Source organism: Myotis davidii, unplaced genomic scaffold (genome assembly GCF_000327345.1).
Source record: "Myotis davidii unplaced genomic scaffold, ASM32734v1 scaffold135, whole genome shotgun sequence".
NCBI lineage: Eukaryota > Metazoa > Chordata > Mammalia > Chiroptera > Vespertilionidae > Myotis > Myotis davidii.
Window position 1 is genome coordinate 13,296,828 of NW_006289813.1, and position 17,825 is coordinate 13,314,652.

General features: G+C 39.1%; 1 pseudogene; it reads left to right on the forward strand.

Annotated features, from left to right (window-relative positions):
* The first annotated feature begins 730 nt into the window (after nt 1-730).
* Nucleotides 731-17,825, forward strand: part of LOC102764442 — a 38,249-nt pseudogene continuing 21,154 nt past the window's right edge.

Here is a 17,825-nt window from a genome sequence, read left to right on the forward strand (position 1 = left end):
TGAAGGATATATGTTCTTAAATCATATTATTATTTTGTTAAGGCAGTGGAAGGGAAGCTAGAAAAGCAACTTTTATCTTCTAGAAAAAATAAATCTCTGAATAGTAGCTTCTGCTGGTCTTCATGTTACTCTAGTATATTTGTCCATTTTATTCCTTTTTAATTTTAATTTTTAAAATTTACCTTTATTGTTGAAAATATTATAGATGTTAACCCCCCTTTTCCCCATTGACCCTCTTCACCCTGCACCTGCCCCTCCCAGGTCTTCACCACCCTATTGTCTGTGTCCATGGGGTTATGCATATCCTATCCTATATAATAAAAGCCTAATATGCTAAGTGTCCATTCGTTCAACCAATCAAAGCATAATATGCTAATGATATGCTAAGGCCACTCAACCGCTTGCTATGATGTGCATTGACCACCATGGGCAGATGCTCCAACCAGTAGGTGAGCTTGCTGCTGGGATCCGGGCCATTCGGACTGAGCGAGACATGCCAGTCATGCCCTGGAGCCCTCCTGTGGTCCCTCCCCAGCTGGCCAACCTCCCGCATCCCTGGTCCTGATCATGCATCTTTGGGGTCCCTCAGCCTGGCCCGCACCCTCTCACAATCTGGGACCCCCTTGGGGGATGTTGGATAGCTGGTTTTGGCCCAATCTCACAAGCCAGGCTGAGGGACCTCACTGAATTCATGCACTGGGCCTCAAGTCCTAGATAATAAAGGTCTAATATGCAAATTTACCGAACAGGGGAAACACTCTATCACAAGCACTGCGGCAGCCAACCACCAGATCTGCCCCATAAGCCTCTCCCCCTGGCCGGAGGCCCCCCTGGTATACCCCACACCTCAGGCTCAGGCTTTGAGTATCTGCCTTCTCCCAGCCGCATGGTCTCCAAGCTGAGGCCGCTCCAGCGGGTGAGCTGCACTCACATCTGCAGCTCCCTGGACCAGACAACCTGCAAGATCAACCTGGCCAAGTTCACCCATGTCAAGTGCTCCACCCTCATCATGACTGACCTGGCTGCCTGGGGCCTGGACATCCTGCTGCTGGACAATGTCATCAACTTCAGCTTCCCCACCAAGGGCAAGCTCTTCCTGCACCGTGTGGGTCGTGTGGCCCAGGCTGGCCCAAGTAGCACGGTCTACTCCTTGGCGGCCCCAGATGAGGTCCCCTACCTGCTGGGCCTGCATCTTTCCTGGGCCGTGCCCTTACCCTCGCTCCCCCCACGAGGAGCCCTCAGATGTGGTCAGCGTGGATGGCATGCTAGGCCGGGTGCCACAGAGCATGGTGGATGACGAGGACTGTGGCTTGTGGAGCACCCTGAAGGCATCTCTGGAGCTGCGGGCCTGGGTTGCGTGGGGGACAACACCCAGCAGTAGTACATGCGCTCGCCAGAGTCCATCAAGTGGGTCAAGGAGCTGGACCTTGTGGGCTGGGCCTGCACCCCCTTTTCAATTTGAGCTTCAAGGAGGAGGAGCTGCAGCTGCTGAGGCTGGTGGACAGCATTAAGCAGTACCTCTTGCGGGCGACCATCTTTGAGATCAATGCCTCCAGCAGGTGTTGTGGCCAGGTGAGCAGCCAGGTGTTGCGGGCTTCTGGTAGGAGTGGCAGGAGGGCCTGGCTGGCCCATACCTGGGCTGCCCGTCACCATAGGCAGAGCAGCCTGGGAAAGAGAAGGAGGAGGAGGTGGGTGGTCGGAGAGAGTGTGGAGGACATCTTCACAGAGGTCATGGGCCTGACTGTTTCAGCAGCCAGGACCTGAGTGGGGAGCCAAGAGGTGGAAGGAGAAGGTCTGGCCGCTGGACCAGGATTCCTATGTCCGCTATCGGTCCAAGGACTTTGACAGTGAACGGGACCTGGGTGCTGGTGGGGACAGGGGTGCCTTTGAGCAGCAGGTGACTGGTGCTGTCCTGGACCTGATAGGGGACAAGGCCCAGAACCTGACCAGGGGCTGGCACTGGACCAGGATTCCTATGTCCGCTCAAGTGAGACTGGAAGAAGAAGCGGTTTGTGGAACAGTCAGAACAGAAGGACAAGAAGATCAAGACAGAAAGTGGTCGCTACATCAGCAGCTCCTACAAGCGGGACCTCTACAGAAGTGGAAGCAGAAAGAAAATCGCCATACGCTCAACGCCTGAGCCCAGGGGCCACCAGCAGTCAGCCCTGTCGGTGGTGCTGTTGGTGGTGCTGTTTTGGCCCGAACTAGTCAGGGAATGTGCAGGAGGTAACCAATTGATGTGTCTTTCCCAATCCATGTTTCTCTCTCTGTCTCTCACCTTCCCTCCTACTCTAAAAAACAGTGAAAAATGCCCTCAGGTGAGGGTTAACAAAAACACACACAGTATGCATACATACACACATATACAAAAATACATGAATATTGGTGGGCTGGAAGGCAGGGCCCCACTGGTGCATGGATTTTGTGCACCAGGCCTCTAGTATGTATATAAGTTCCCTGATTAATCTTCCCCACCTACCCACTGACCCCCACCTTCCCTCTGAGATTTGACAGTCTACTCCATGCTTCTGTGTCTCTGGATCTATTTTGTTCTTCAGTTTATTTTGTTCATTAGATTCTATGTATGAATGGGATCATGTGATATTTACCTTTGATTGGTTTATTTTGCTTAGCATAATACTCTCCAAGTCCCTCCATGCTGTCTCAAAGTGTAAGAGATCTTTCTTTTTCACAGCTGTGTAGTGTTACATTTTGGAATAATACTGTAAAATACTAAACCTGAGAGACAGGCAAATGTACCACGGCCTTTTTAGCCACTCATCTGATGGGCATTTGGGCTGTTTCTAGATCTTAGCTATTGTAAATTATGCTGCCCTTCATATATCTCTTGGCCTTCTGGATGTCCACTTTGGAGAAGTGTCTATTTAGGTCCTTTGCTCATTTTTTAATTGGATTGCTTGTCTTTTGTTAAGTTGTATGAGTTCCTTACATATTTTGGAAATTAACCCCTTATCAGATGTATCATTGGCAAATACGTTCTCCCATGCAGTGGGCTTTTTTTTTCATTTTGTTGATGGTTTCTTTTGCTGAGCAAAAGCTTGATATTTTGATGTAGTCCCATTTGTTTATTTTCTTCTTAGTTTCCCTTGTCCTATGAGATGTATCAGCAATCATATTGGTATGAGAGATTTCTGAAATTTTGCTGCCTACGTTTTCTTCTAGGATTTTCATAGTTTCATGACTTATATGTAAGTCTTTTGTCCATTTCAAGTTTATTGTTGTGTAAGGTATAAATTGGTCATCATTTCATTTTTTTTTTCCTGAACCTGTCCAATTTCCCATCACCATTTATTGAAGAGACTTTTAAAAAAGTGATTGAGTTTGAAAGTCTAAAACTCAATGCCAATTATACATCCTCTCATTTAATGAATTCTTAGTTTTTGTTTAACCAAATTCAGTAAGGATATTTAAGAAATCACTTCCTAAGCCTCTTTGGGTATTTACTTTTATTCTGAATACCAGAAATTCAAAGAACAGGATGAAATGCTTATGCTCAGGAAGGTATAGAATCTAAAAGTTTACATTTTAGAGTAAACTACAACACAGCTAAGAAAAATAGAATGTGAGATGAGGGAAACAAACAGAAAAAAAAATCCCAGCATCTTGGGGTAAAGCAGTCATTAGTGTTTACATTGGTGATTAGGGCATGTGAGTGGGAGAGGTTTATGGGCAATTTACTTTCTTCATAATGATCTCTTCTCTTTCTCTTCCATCTTCTCCTTTTTCTTTATAATGATAATTCTAGAAATTCATGCAGACAAGAAAGTTGACAAGCATAAATGAATATCAACCACCTTATAATAATATTTTTGGACACTGTAAAGATATAGGCATCACGGGAATATTTTCACTGAGAGCTCTCTCTCTTGACCCTGTTTTATGGGAATATAATTAGCACTTGTGTTATAGCCATCTATTAAGCTTGATGCTTTGACATGAGTTCTAACAAAATTTAGAAATTATATCAATTTCTAAGCAAAAGTACTGCATTTTTATTATTGAACTTAAAAAAATTCTTACCCGAAGGTATTTGTTTCATTAATTTTTAGAGAGAGTGGAAGGAAGGCGGAGAGACAAACATTAATGTGAGAGAAACACATTGATTGGTTACCTCCTCCACAGGCCCTCCCTCATTAGGGCCTGGGCCCAGGGGATTGAACCTGCAACCCAGGTATGTGCCCTGGACTAGAAATCAAACCTGAGACTCTTCAGTCTACAGAGTGACACTCTAACCACTGAGCAAAACTGGCTAGGGCTATTATTGAACATTTCTTAATCCTGTTTACCACCATCAACCTTCCAAAGGAATCAATAAAGCAGCGCTGAGTTGCAATGTGTACATTTTTTCAGCTCCTTTAATAGGTTATTTGTCTTTAAAAGGTTTTCAAAGATTTTTGTTTGAGCATTTCAGGTTGAAAAATATTATCTAGTATTTACACATGTCTGTGTTTACTCTCTTTAATTGTGAGTCAGATTTATCACACAAGATAGCAGACATTTGTGCAGTCATGATTCTCAGGGTGTAGAATGCATTGTTTTTCTTAGGCTATAACCCAGTGAGTGATGCAGGACTCCAAACACAATGGTTGACCACACAACAAGTTTCGGCACCATTGCTTTTGAAAACCTTTTTGGTCAAGTGTAGAACTTTTCAAAGATTAAAACAGATTTGAGATATTAAAAGGTATTTTGATGGTGTGCCAAAAATCCCATGAAGATAAGCTTATGCACTGTAAAATTTATCTTTCCCCCCCAACGATTTTAAGATATGACTTTTAGAGATAGATTAAATGTTGATTTCCTTTTTATTTGTAATGCATATTCCGAATTACTGCAATAAGTTTACTATGGAGTTTTGATTGAACACCAGGGATCTGAAGGCTGGCTTGGTCAAATGACTTCCAAAAGAGCCCTGGTTATTAACATGCTTAATGTTGTAAGCCAGATGAAATAGGGACGCTAGCAGAAAAGCTCAGCTTTCTTGGAACGAGTGGACTATATTTTGGTCTAATTCAGTCCTTGGAGTCTTTGCATGCTATTGGTTTATAGGTAAGACAAGGTCACAAAAATATCTTTGTGCTATTTCTCCAAGGCAGGGTCTCTGTTTTATACTGAATTCCATAAATCTGGATTTCCTTAAATGCTTATATTGTCTTAAATTCACAAAAATATTACATGTTACTCTGTACTAAAGGTTTACAATCTCCCATCCAAAAACTCTTGAGGCCAAAATACTTAAGAATTCAGATTCCTCCCCCCCCCTCAATTTTAGAAAGATATATTGTCCACATACTATACATTATGTAGTACTTTCAGCAAGGGCTCAGGCAGACACCATGATCAAACAGGTTATATTCCCTACAGACATATGAATGACCATCAATGACCTGTCTTCAGTTCATTTTGATCTTTTTTTTTTACCAAAAATATGAAAATCCTGCAGTTTTTCAGAGTTTTTATTTTTTATTTTAAAATTTCAGGTAAAGAATTGTTCTATATCAGTTTTGTTTTTCTGATATAGCTTGGTAGAATTTTTGAAGCTTTTAAATATTTATCAATAAAAGGAAGCATAATAAAGTTGTTCTAAAATATTAAATGCTTATACTATTTTTTTTTAATTTAGAAACTTTTGCTATTCTAGTGTTGTTGTCATAGATGGTAAAATATTACTTATAACCTGTGTTCATGGACATACATCAGTATTTGCTTCATAATTATAAAAAATGAGATAAAATTACATATTTAAATTTTTATAAATTTCCACTGGGAACATTGCTTGCTGTCATACTGGACTTACACATCATCACATCCCTCCTCCAGAACTCTTGATTCCATCTCTTCTCCTACTCCAGGAATTACTCCTTTCTTTCTTGGATCATTTTGTATTATTTTCCTTCTTGATTATTCACCTGTGAGCTTCTTTTATATTGTTCTATATATTTTTTTTAAAAACTGCAATAATATTGAAATTTGCAATTTCAACTGAGCCCCGCAATAAAATAGATGCTGAATTTCAGAGTAGGTGCTAAACCCTGTGCAGAATTTCCAAAGGAGTTTTAGAAAAAGTGGTTGCATGACTTTTACATTCTGCACTCACATTATGAATATAAAAAGGTCAGATTAAAAAGCAGAGTTTGGAGATTTCTTTGAAGAGAGCAGCCCATGTGAGACAAGCCTTTTTCCTTCCTCTGCTTCCTCTCATCTCAGGTGTGTGAGAAGACCTTCAAAGAGACCACATGGAGAGCACAATGGGTGTCTTAACAAATCCAGATGTGCAACCCCACACTGAAAAATTTAATGGGGGAGACAATGATGGTTCAGAAAACCAAGTGAAGAAAAGTAGCTGCTGCTGCAGAAGGTCTAACTATGTTCCCGAGGTCTGTTTGGGCAAAGAATGCAGGAGTGTTTTCAGTGAGTTTGTTGAGGGTCATAAGTGAGCAAAGGCTGCTCTGGGATCACTGTTGATTTGACCTAATGTGTTTATCTGCCGGAATTGAACCTGAGACCTTTCAGTCTGCAGGCAGACGCTCTATCCACTGAGCCAAACCGATTACGGTGATTTCTCTTTTCTTGATCCCATGCTCCTGTAGATAATGTATGAGTTCTTTCCTGCTCAATCCTGTATTCCAAACAGTAGAAGACCAGTATACAGTAATTGCCTGTAAATATTTCTTGGTTGAATGAAATAATGTAAGTAACTAAAGCTTCAAATTTAAATAGATAAAAAATCATGCTGTGATAGAGCACTGGGAGTCTCGATGTCCACTCCTGAGTCCTGACTCAGCCACTTTGGCAAACTCATTTAAAAAACGTCTCCATATATTCTTTTCTTACTTCCAAATATGCAGCTTCTCGTGCCCATTAAACAAAAGCAAATGACAGCCCACAGAAATAAAAATGTGGGACATATATTTCCACACTGAGTTCAATATAGTAAAAAACACATAATTTCAAGCAAATGGCTTCTTCTTAGTAACAGTGTCCTTTTGATAAGATTTCACACCACAGGAAATCCATTACAATAAATATCTGTTCCAGTATCTGTCCATTTAGCAATAATTCTCTTTATGCTTGATGCTTCTTCCCTAATGGCCTGTCCTAGGGACCCTTCTTTCATTCCCTCTGAGATTTCTGGAGTTTATGCTCTGCCTCTGAGTACTGGGTTGTTGTCATGGTAGCCTTGCTAATTTTGCTTATATTTTTTTTCTCCATATTTTCCCACAACCTTTGAAAAGACCAAGTTAAATACATGCCAAAGGCTATTTCTGACTTAATGTTGTAGGCATGAAAATATTTCTTTTCTTAGCCTCTTGAAAAATGTTAAATGGTGGTCCCAGTGTCATTGATTGAGACTATTTGTTTATTCCCAGGGCTGAAAGTTAAGGCCATTCTATTTTGATAGAACTATTTATTTAAAACAAGCTTGAAATCAAAGACATCTCATACAGTATGCAGAGAATGCTGTTTAACACAAGTAATCCTAAAGTAAATAATTTATTGGATTACTTGGCAGGTTGAGAAATGAAGGTAGGATTTGGGTGTATTTGGTCTGCCTTTTTCTTTTTAATTACTCACTAAATAAGTGCATGTGTTGTGTGAGTTTAGAAGAAAACAAAATCTTAGTGAAAAGAAGATATTACCCTGGTAGTGACCTTAGGTGGTCCCAAGAAAGAACAGATCCTATCCATACCCTGTAGCATGCTCAGCCCTGCTGTCAGGGTTGCATGGTGGCAGTCAATTTCATATCTCACAGATAGCTTTGCCAATAGAAAACTAGCAGCTACAGATTACAAACAGGAAGTTTTGTTCTTTATTATTATTTTTCAATGAGTTTTTGGATTCCTATTTTGTTGTTGTTGTCGTCAATTAAAAATATATCTTCACAAGCCCAGCTGCTCATGGACCCATGTCGGCTGCATATCCTGCTTCCTTGGAGTGTAGGTTCCTGTTGTTAAGCCCTGAGAAGCAATACTTATTCATTTATTTACTTTTTTTTGTGTGAGAGAATCCAGATACTTTTCTTTTCCTGGAAAATGGAAGGAAGTAGGCTAACCAACAGGAATTATTTAAGTAGACCATAAGAAGGAATGCATTAACCCTGGGCAATATAATGCTGACAAAAAATCCTAGGAGTTGTAGATGGATAATTGGTAACCACCTGTTTGGGAAGGATTTGAACATTTAATCAACACAGTATGGAGACCTCACTTAGGCAGAGTCACAGTTACTGGTCTACCAATTCTAAGCATATTTCAACAGGAAACCTTTAGAAATGTGAAGCAGGTAGATTAGGTCAAATGAAAGGAAACAGATTTATAGAGCTCATTATATGAAAAGTAGTACATGATTAAAATATCATATCGGTTTAAATGAATTTATGGGTGAAGATTCATTGTATATCAATAAAGGAAACCATGGACATTTGAAATAGATACCCGGTCTAAGAAACACACTTGCTCATGGCCTCAGATGTTTTGGAATTGACAACATGCACAAAATGTACCTTGTTGCCACTCTCAGAAAAAGCATATCAGACTAACTGGCTCATTAACTTGACCTATTATGGCATTTCTTATGTTCTTATGTTCCTATGACCTCCTTGAAAGCTCATTTGGCCTTGAAGCACCACAAGGTGAAAAAAAAATCTCAAAATTAATAGGGAAGTTACAAGAGTGTGTTTCCACAGGCTTAGCAGATTGTCAGTTTATCATTGAAAGAATAGCCTCTACCAGAATCTTTTCCCCTAGGCCAGTGGCAAAGGGGCAGAGAAGGGGATTTTGAAATTACTGCCATAGACTGGGTTTCCTCCCTAATTCTTGCCTACCATTCATCCAGACTCAGAGTAATCTTCAGTTCAAATATTTATATAATCTCAGATGAAGAAATAGAGATTGCATTTCTTAAGAGTTTCAGGGTAAGGCCTGACTAACTAGACACAATAGGCAAGTCAGGTGTCTTTCATTTCTAGTAAGAAAATCAAAACTGACTCAGCCTAAGGCAAATAAATCCACTTGAAGCAATTAAGAAAGCACAAAATACATCTTTTTTATTTTTAATATATATTTTATTGTTGATAGGATTACAGATGTCTCCCATTCCTCTCCCCACTTTTATTCCCCTTCTCCCAGCTCCTACCCGCGCCTCCCCTTCAGGTCTTCACCATCCTATTGCTCATGTCCATGGGCTATGCATATAAGTATATACATTCTTTGGTTTATTTCTTCTCATCCCCTCATCCCCACAAAGCAGTATGTGTCTATTCCATGCCTCCCTGCTTTGGGTCTTACTTTGCTGGTCAATTCATTTTGTTCATTAGATTCCACAAATAAGTGAAATCACGTGATACTTGTCTTTAAAGGCAAATGCATCTTTATTTCAAAATATTGTAATGATCTTAAAGGTTTTCTCTTTTGAATGCATATATGATATAATGTAAAAGTAATTAGTTACCTAAGTATGATTACTTCAACTTATGTCTATGATGTATAACATTTTATGGCCAGAAGAAATAGGACGGGACAGAAACAATGTGTGAATAGATCTATTTTGATGAATAACACCAGTACATGAAATGTTTTTCCAGAAGGTGGGTACTTGCTCCAGAGGTGGTTGTCTTTCACCTGGTTGTTATGCCTGAAAAAATTAATGCTTGTTCTGCAACTATAAACCAGCCTGTAAGGGAAAGCATCCCTGCCAACAATGTTTGAGTCATTAGAAGAGTCGGCTAGTTGTTCCCCTGTCCTTTCTGCGCGGCTGAATTCCCTTAATGACCAATTCATTGTGTGTCTTCAAGCATGACACCTGAAAAGCTGTGATCTCTTTAATGAAGGATCCATTAGTTTTTCAAGAATGTGAGCATGTGAAGTTGAAAAACCTATTCAATAAAGTGTCTCCTTGAAAGAACTCTAATCATGCTGTGAAGTACATTTACACAAAATATAACTTATTCATGCATGTTTAGCTGAGCAGAATGGCTTTTTGGAGTCACATTAGCTGACCCTGGAAAGAACCCGGGCTCAGTTTACTAAATACTTTCCAGTTTCATACAATTGCTAAGATGCCATTTTATCTCTTCGGTCCACATTTATATATAGCAGAGCATTCTTTTTTGGAGAAGAAGCTATTGTACAGTACTCTTTCTGATTTCTTTGAACCTTGGAAGCACCCTGTCTCCAAGATTCCATGATCATAGGCAGCCACCCTGCTGTTGTGTGCAATGTACAGTGGCTTTCTACAAATCTTTCTGGTGCCATCGGAAGTGACTCCCGGGAGACAAAACCCAGCAACGACCCTGAGCATTACCTCTTTGTATATTCACCTCTGCATTTTATCTTTGCAGCTCTAAACCTATTCAAAGGCTTTTCTGTTTGAGCTTCTAAAATTTAGCATATCCTCTGCTGAATCGAGGGAGAAAAAGATGTAATTATAATACATGTACTGCTCTTGCTCTGCACATTAATAGAGTAATAGAAAGTATGAGTTTTTCAATACAAAAATAGGATTTTGCTGTTATTTCACATATTTAAAAATAATGCAATATATCAGGAATTAATTTTAAGGTAGTCATCTGTGATCCATCACCATTAAGTCACTTTTACCAAGGAAAATAACTTGATATACTTTCTATATTATTGAAGGAGAAATAAAGTATATTTCATTTTAACTCAGAAATCCAATTTTGTCCCACAGTATAATTGAATTAGTAATATAGGAAGGTATCTCATAATTGGTTTTTATTGTATTTTTCCCCCCTAAAGTTGCATAATAAGTATCAGCTCTTATAAAGGCACTTACCTGCAAGATCATCTGAATAGTTGTTTTTCTGAGTATATTCCATAGTTTCCATTGACTATGTTCACTTGGGAGTTTTCTAGTTTAATATTTGTTTTTAAATAGAATTAAATATTTGAACAGTAATTGTTTAAAAAGAATTGGAGTTGATAAAGAGTTTGGTGAGCAAAGAGTTGGTCTATTACCCAATTTTTCCAAGTTAGAAAGGGTTGGAGCTAATGGTTTTGATGATCTGCCTGATGACAGTACTATATACACTGTTACAGCTAGGGCTTTGCTTGAGTTGAACACCTTGGATGTAGACATGTGTGGGCATAGCTGTCACCCTGTCGGGCACTGCCTACTCATTGCATGAAGGACAGAGGAAGTTTCCGGGGGAGAAAATGCCTTCTGAGGAAAGAAGAAGGGAGGCAGCCGAGCTTGACCAAATCACAAAGATTTAATCTTCAGAAGGAAGTAGGGAATTTGAGTCCAGCATGGAGCCTTGCTCTTTATTGATGATTTGTTTTCCCGTCTAGACCCCTGTGGACTCCTTCCCGTGGGTTCCTTATCCGGTGAAGAGTGTGTGTAAGGAGCTTGGGTGGGCGTGTGAGAAAGAAGGACTTGGAGTAAAAGCTGAAAGAGCTGAATGACCAGGGATTCTCTCAGACATAGATGTAACACAGAAAGTAGAAATAGGAGTATCCCCTTGCTTCCCCCAAAACCGAACCAAAACAGAAAACAACAACAAAAAACTCCAAACCAAAAAACGCTGCTGTTTTGATTGCCTGTTAAAGGGCTTGTTCATCTGTAGTGTGTGAAATTGTGGGGCCAAGTGGGAAGGAATGTAGCTCAGCAGAAATGCACCATTGTCATTCCAACTCTGTTATTGAAACGACAGGCTGAATGAAAAGGCTAACTTTGTATTTAACCTACTTTTAAAACTCAACGCAGTACTTACTGAAAAAGGAGAAAATTCGAATGGGAGAAACAGATTATTTTTTATGAAACTAGTGAGTTTGTGGAAATAGGTATGCATTAATAGCATATGGAAAACAATTTAAAAATCATAATTATGATATCTGCCCAAATAGTCCTTTATAAAGGGAGACCCACTAGCGAAGATCAGGTTGCTCAACTTCTGGGCCGATGCTAGATGAGGGATTCATGAGATGGTTGTGCCCAAAGGTCATATTTTGTAAAGGGGACTAACATTATCTTCTAGTAAAAAAGGTAGAGACAAATATAATCCAAATTTTAGTGAGATCTCCCTTCCTCCTTCCCTTCTAAAATATAGACTCAAGTGGAATTGGCTTGATTAACTCCAAGCCATATGTCCTTGGATGCTAGTATCCTTTTCAGATCTCTGGAGAATCTGAGGAGTGGCTGATGTTTTTTTTGTCATCTCTGGCTTCAACTGGTCAATGGCAACCATCAGTTTCATGAGTCATTTCACTATTTCCAGGGTGCTGTCCTCTTGTATGCCTTGGTGTCCTGATGTGATAAGGTTTATTTTCCTTGATTCCCTCCCCACATATCCCGGTAAACAAGTTCACATATATAGTGAACTGTGGAGGCATTGTAACACAAACAGCTTAAATTATTATACAATTCATATTTTCTCTAGAGCAGTGGTTCTCAACCTTCCTAATGCAGTGACCTTTTAATACAGTTCCTCATGTTGTGGTGACCCCCAATTTCATTGTTACAAATTGAACATAATTAAAGCATAGTGATTAATCACAAAAACAATATGTAATTATATATGTGTTTTCCGATGGTCTTAGGCGACCCCTGTGAAAGGTCATTTGACTCCCAAAGGGGTCGCGACCCACAGGTTGAGAACCGCTGCTCTAGAGGGTAAGTTTCCTCTGAAGTCTCCAGTCCCTGAAGATATTTGTCTCTCACCCAATCTCTCTCCTGTCTCCTGGCCCCAAGAAACACTGCCTCAACCCCCCCAAATCTCTTCCGCTTTATTAAAAAGAGCATTCTGTGTCCTTTCATGCTTAGTCCTGTTTATGGAAAACTTGCTCATACCCTCTGCTTGACAATAGCCTGTCTGCTCTGGCTCTTAGCAATTTTTCCTCCTTCACCATCTATAAGGGGAATTCAAGTGAGTGACTACTCCCTGATAGGAATTAATTAACTTTCCTTAGACAGCAGAAGCAAATACTTTTCTTTAATTAAAACAAAAACAAAAAACCCTACTAAATCTTCATAATGCATTCTAACTTTGAAAACTATAGCACCCCAAAAGTTTAAAGTTTATCCATTTTGTTTGTTTTATTTTATTCAGTTGTTTGTTGCCTTCCCCTGGCCAGCTATGCAAAGATGATAAGGTTCTGTTTACCATGAAGTAGGAGAGAAGGGCCATGGGACAGCTAGGAAACCCCTTTTCCAAAATTTTTGTTTGGGATTATACTCCTGGCAAGGTATAGACATAATTACAAATTTTGGATTTATTTTTGAAACTATTCTTCCAAGCTATTAAAAACTGTGTTTTATTTATAGGAGTTTACCCTTTCCCTCTCCTTCTTCTTTTGCCACATCCTTAGTTGAAAGTGAATAATTAAGCACTTAATTGGATAATTTAGGTCTCTAATCCCCTTTAATTTAAATTGTACATATAAGATCATCCGTGTCTTATTTAATTTTACCTTTTGAAGATTCAATCATAAAGAACAGGTGGGGAAATTTTTTCCCCAAGAATAATGACAAGGATAGAGAACTGCTACTAGTGTGCTTAATTCCCGAGACACTGATTGAGATAATTGCAGCAGAATTGAGAAAAAGCAGACATTGCTCTTGGTGTTACAGGGAGATTTTCTTCAACAGTTTTGATATTCATTATAGGAACCAGCTAAGAGCAACAACTCAGGCTAAAGCTGTAAAGAAATATGTGGTTATATCAATGGTGTTAGACCTGAAAGTATTTGTACAATTCGATCAAGTGAGTTCTGGAAAAAAAGACACAATATTTTGCCTTTTATAAAAGCCTATTTTAAGGAAATTATGTACATTATGGCCTAAGGAACCTTAACTACATTTTTTTGAATAAAAAGCTACATTCCTACAATGTTGATGTTATGGAAACCTATAGAGGAGAAATTCTGATTAAAATTAATTCCTGCTACTATGAAAGTAAAAGGCAGCCAGCCAAAGTAAGGGCAAAATGAAGTATATGCCTTGAGGAAGAGCAGTTTCAGATGATAAAATTGTGAGTCTAGAAGAGGAGGGAATTGAAATGATTTATTTAACTCAGTAATGAAACTTAAATATAACCGAAGTAATGGTCTCTAAAGTAACCTAAAGTTACTTTAAATCGTCCAACTGCAAAAATTTAATTCTGAATGTATTTTAATTTTTAACAAGAAGGTATATCTCAACACATTGAATAACAAAAAGTGTTCACAAACATAAATTCCAGAGGATAAATCCATAGAGTGAAGTAGATGGCAGATACATACTCTAAGGCACTTTTGAAATTATTTAGTATTTTAATGTGTCAAATTTTGTGGTTAGTACGGAGTTGAAATAGCCAACAAAGCTCTTAGTAAGGTAAGATGAGATCAAGATTTTTTAAATGTAAAATTCAGTCCAATTCAATTCAGTCCCTGAATATTTTTGAGGGGTAGATGATCTCTTGGGGCCTTTTACACACAGTTGCATCCTGAGTTGTAGAAGACAGATTTATTTGCTGTGTATCGGTTGTGGAGAGGTATGGTCAGAGCATTTGGATACATTTTTAAAATGATTGCTGTCTCTCTCCTCTTTTTCTTGACTTTCCAAAAACCTTTCTTGGGTATTATTATTTGCTATTTTTCTCTTAGCATTTCCAGGTTCATTATAGCATTTTAATCTCTATTCTAATGTGAGTTGCATTCTTTATGGAACCAAGGCTCTTTCATGGAGTAGTCTTACCTTAAATGACATTATATATGATGCCCTATTTTAATAAGGATCCTGAGAATGGTGGTGGTTTCTGAGAATTTCAGTGTAGAGACTGAAATGTCTAAATTTTAATGGTTTGAATCTTGAAAGTGTATATAGGAGTGAGAGGTGAAATTTCTCTACCTGTGTGCATTTTCTGCTTTATTCTTGGTGCATTTATATAAGGATGTGCTGCATACATCACATTTTATATGGCATAATTTTACCTCACCCTGCGACCAGCTACATTATCTATTATCACCACATAATAAAGCTCTTGCCACTGTCGCTGTAGTCCAGTGATGGCGAACCATTTGAGCTCGGCGTGTCAGCATTTTGAAAAACCCTAACTTAACTCTGGTGCCGTGTCACATATAGAAATTTTTTGATATTTGCAACCATAGTAAAACAAAGACTTATATTTTTGATATTTATTTTGTATATTTAAATGCCATTTAACTAAGAAAAATAAACCAAAATAATGAGTTCGTGTATCACCTCTGACACGCGTGTATCTCCTTTGGCTACCAAAGTAGCTTTCTCATTGGTCTCTCTCCTGCCACTCTTGCATCCCCGTGGTTCACGATTCACTTGACACTCAGAATGGTCTTTTGAAAGCCTGGGCCAGATTTGCCTGAAATACAATAAAGGTTTTTCATAATCTATAATAATAAAAGGGTAATATGCTAATTAGACCAGACATCTTCTGGACATCCTTCCTGACCAAGCCAGGGCCCGAGGGAAGCTGGCCTGGATCCCGGGTGCCTGTGGGCATCCAGAGGAGGGAAGCAGCCCAGGTCCTGGGTGTCAAAGGGAAGCCAGTGCTGGCAGCTGAGGGAAGGAAGGCCTACTGTTGCACGAATTTTCATGCACCAGGCCTCTAGTATTTAAAATAAAATTCAAACATAATTTTGTCCCTGACTCCTCCTTGATCTCATCTTGCACTGCTCTGCCTCTTGTCACCACACTCCGGGATCACCAGCTTTCTCCCAGCCCCTCCGAAGGCCTGTTCTTGCTGGGCAATGCTCTCCTCTGGTCATTAAGGACTGCCCCTTATAGCCACCCAGCTGTTGGTCACATTGTCCCATCTGCAGATAGGCTCTTGGCAACCAATCCATTGGAAGTAGCCACATAAAACCATCCATCATATCACCTCTTTTAATTCTCTGCATGCACTCACACTATTTAACATTCATCTCCTTTATTTAATTTTGTTGTGTTTTGGCCATCTTGGCCTGATAAAATAAAAGTCTTTATGCTTGAGGGCCATGCTTGACTTGCTCACCTGCTTCCTCAGAGCTTACGATAGTGTTTGCTATGTAGTGAGTACTCAATAAATAATTATTGAATGAATACTAGCCTTCCTTACATTTTCCACTTTGGATGTAAGACTATAACTAAATTATTGCAAATCTAGATCTTTCCCCTGTGTAAATAATGATACGATGTATCTTTCCTGTAAGAACACAGAATATAATTTACTTCTATTTTTTTGACAGTGAATTTCTACTGTCCTTGAACTGAAAGTAATTTGATATCCTTCTCATTGTGAATGTTACACATTTGAGTATGTATTCAATTTTCAGAACCAAAACAGATTATTTTATCTTTACCTTCTATCTCCCTAATTTTATTTTCAATTTGATACATAGAAATCTAGGATCCTAAGGCCAAATGTTTTAAAGAGCTTCCAACCTTGAAGATGGTCTGATTTTGAGTTTGTGCTGACTCACAAGGAAAGGAACAGAAAACCAGGGGCACCATTTTTTGTTGTTGTTGTTGTTTGTTTTTTTAAGTTGATCCTAAGTAACAATGCTGAGGCTGTTGTGGAAACCAGATATCAAAATATATTTTGCCTAATGAAACTTCAGTGTTAATATTAGAAGTTAAAAATAGTGCCCAGAAAGTAGTGAGGTTGGGAAAACAGACTTCTAACCCACTCAAGCTGAAAATACAGGGTGCATGTGGTTTTAGGATGATTCAAGCAAATAACTATGACCTGTGTTCACAGGTGCTTATGAAGCCAACTCATATTTTTACAGACCCTGTCAGAAAACCAGTAGTAATTTCTTTAAGGAGAGTGTGACCCTTAAATCCATGACCTATTCAAAGGAAAGATCTACTCTCAGGTGGTGTTCAGCCTATAGCAGGACGACCATTAGTGGCTCATATATTCAATTCAATGGGTCATGACCAGTGGCTTTTTTTAAAAAGGAAGTATAGTAGAATTGAGTCAAATAGGAGATATCAGAGGGCGTCATACATTGTAAAATTTATAACAGTTTCATTAAAATTATCTATCAGTTTTATGACTGTAGTATGTTTGGCATCATGATTTAAAATACATTTCTCACTTTGATTGGGGTCAACAATTTGTGAAAGCCAGCAGAGAATATTGGATTGAGTTGGATCAAGTTCATCTGACATAAAATGAAGAAGAATTTACAGAAAATTTTCCCAAGGGTATGAGAACCAGGCCCCAAAGAAAAGCAATGTCAAATTGTCACTGAACTCCAGTAAGTAGAAAATTGCTGAAATACAGAAGAGAGTCCATATTTCACAATTCCCTGAAACATAGCCTGGTGTACTTTGCCCATTGATGGTTCATAACTTGCCTGAACTTCCCAGCAAGGAGTTAAGATCCCTGAAATAGAAGCGGTAATATAATTCTTCTGCATGTCTTGTAATGCTGAGAACATAGTAGTCACATAAAACATGAATTGAAAAATAAAAATGTGACTAACTAAAGGTCAGATATAATCTGCATCATTTTAGCTGGCCCAGCAGTATAACCCAGTAGTTTTGCCAGCTAGGTTTGTCTGTCAGTAGCATATATGTAAATTTTCTATCTGCACATATTTTCAAGCTAAATCTGTTTTGAATTTTTTAAAAATAAGACATGCGCCTAGGCTGGTGTGGCTCAGTTGCTCAGTTGGTGGGAGTATTGTCCCATACACCTAAAGGTGGTAGGTTCAATTCCTGGTCAGGACACATAGCCAGGTGGTGGGTTCAATCCCCTCTGTCAGGGTGTGTGCGGGAGGCAGCTGATCGATGTTTCTCTGTCACATCCATCTTTCTCTCTATCTCTTCCTCTTTCTCTCATA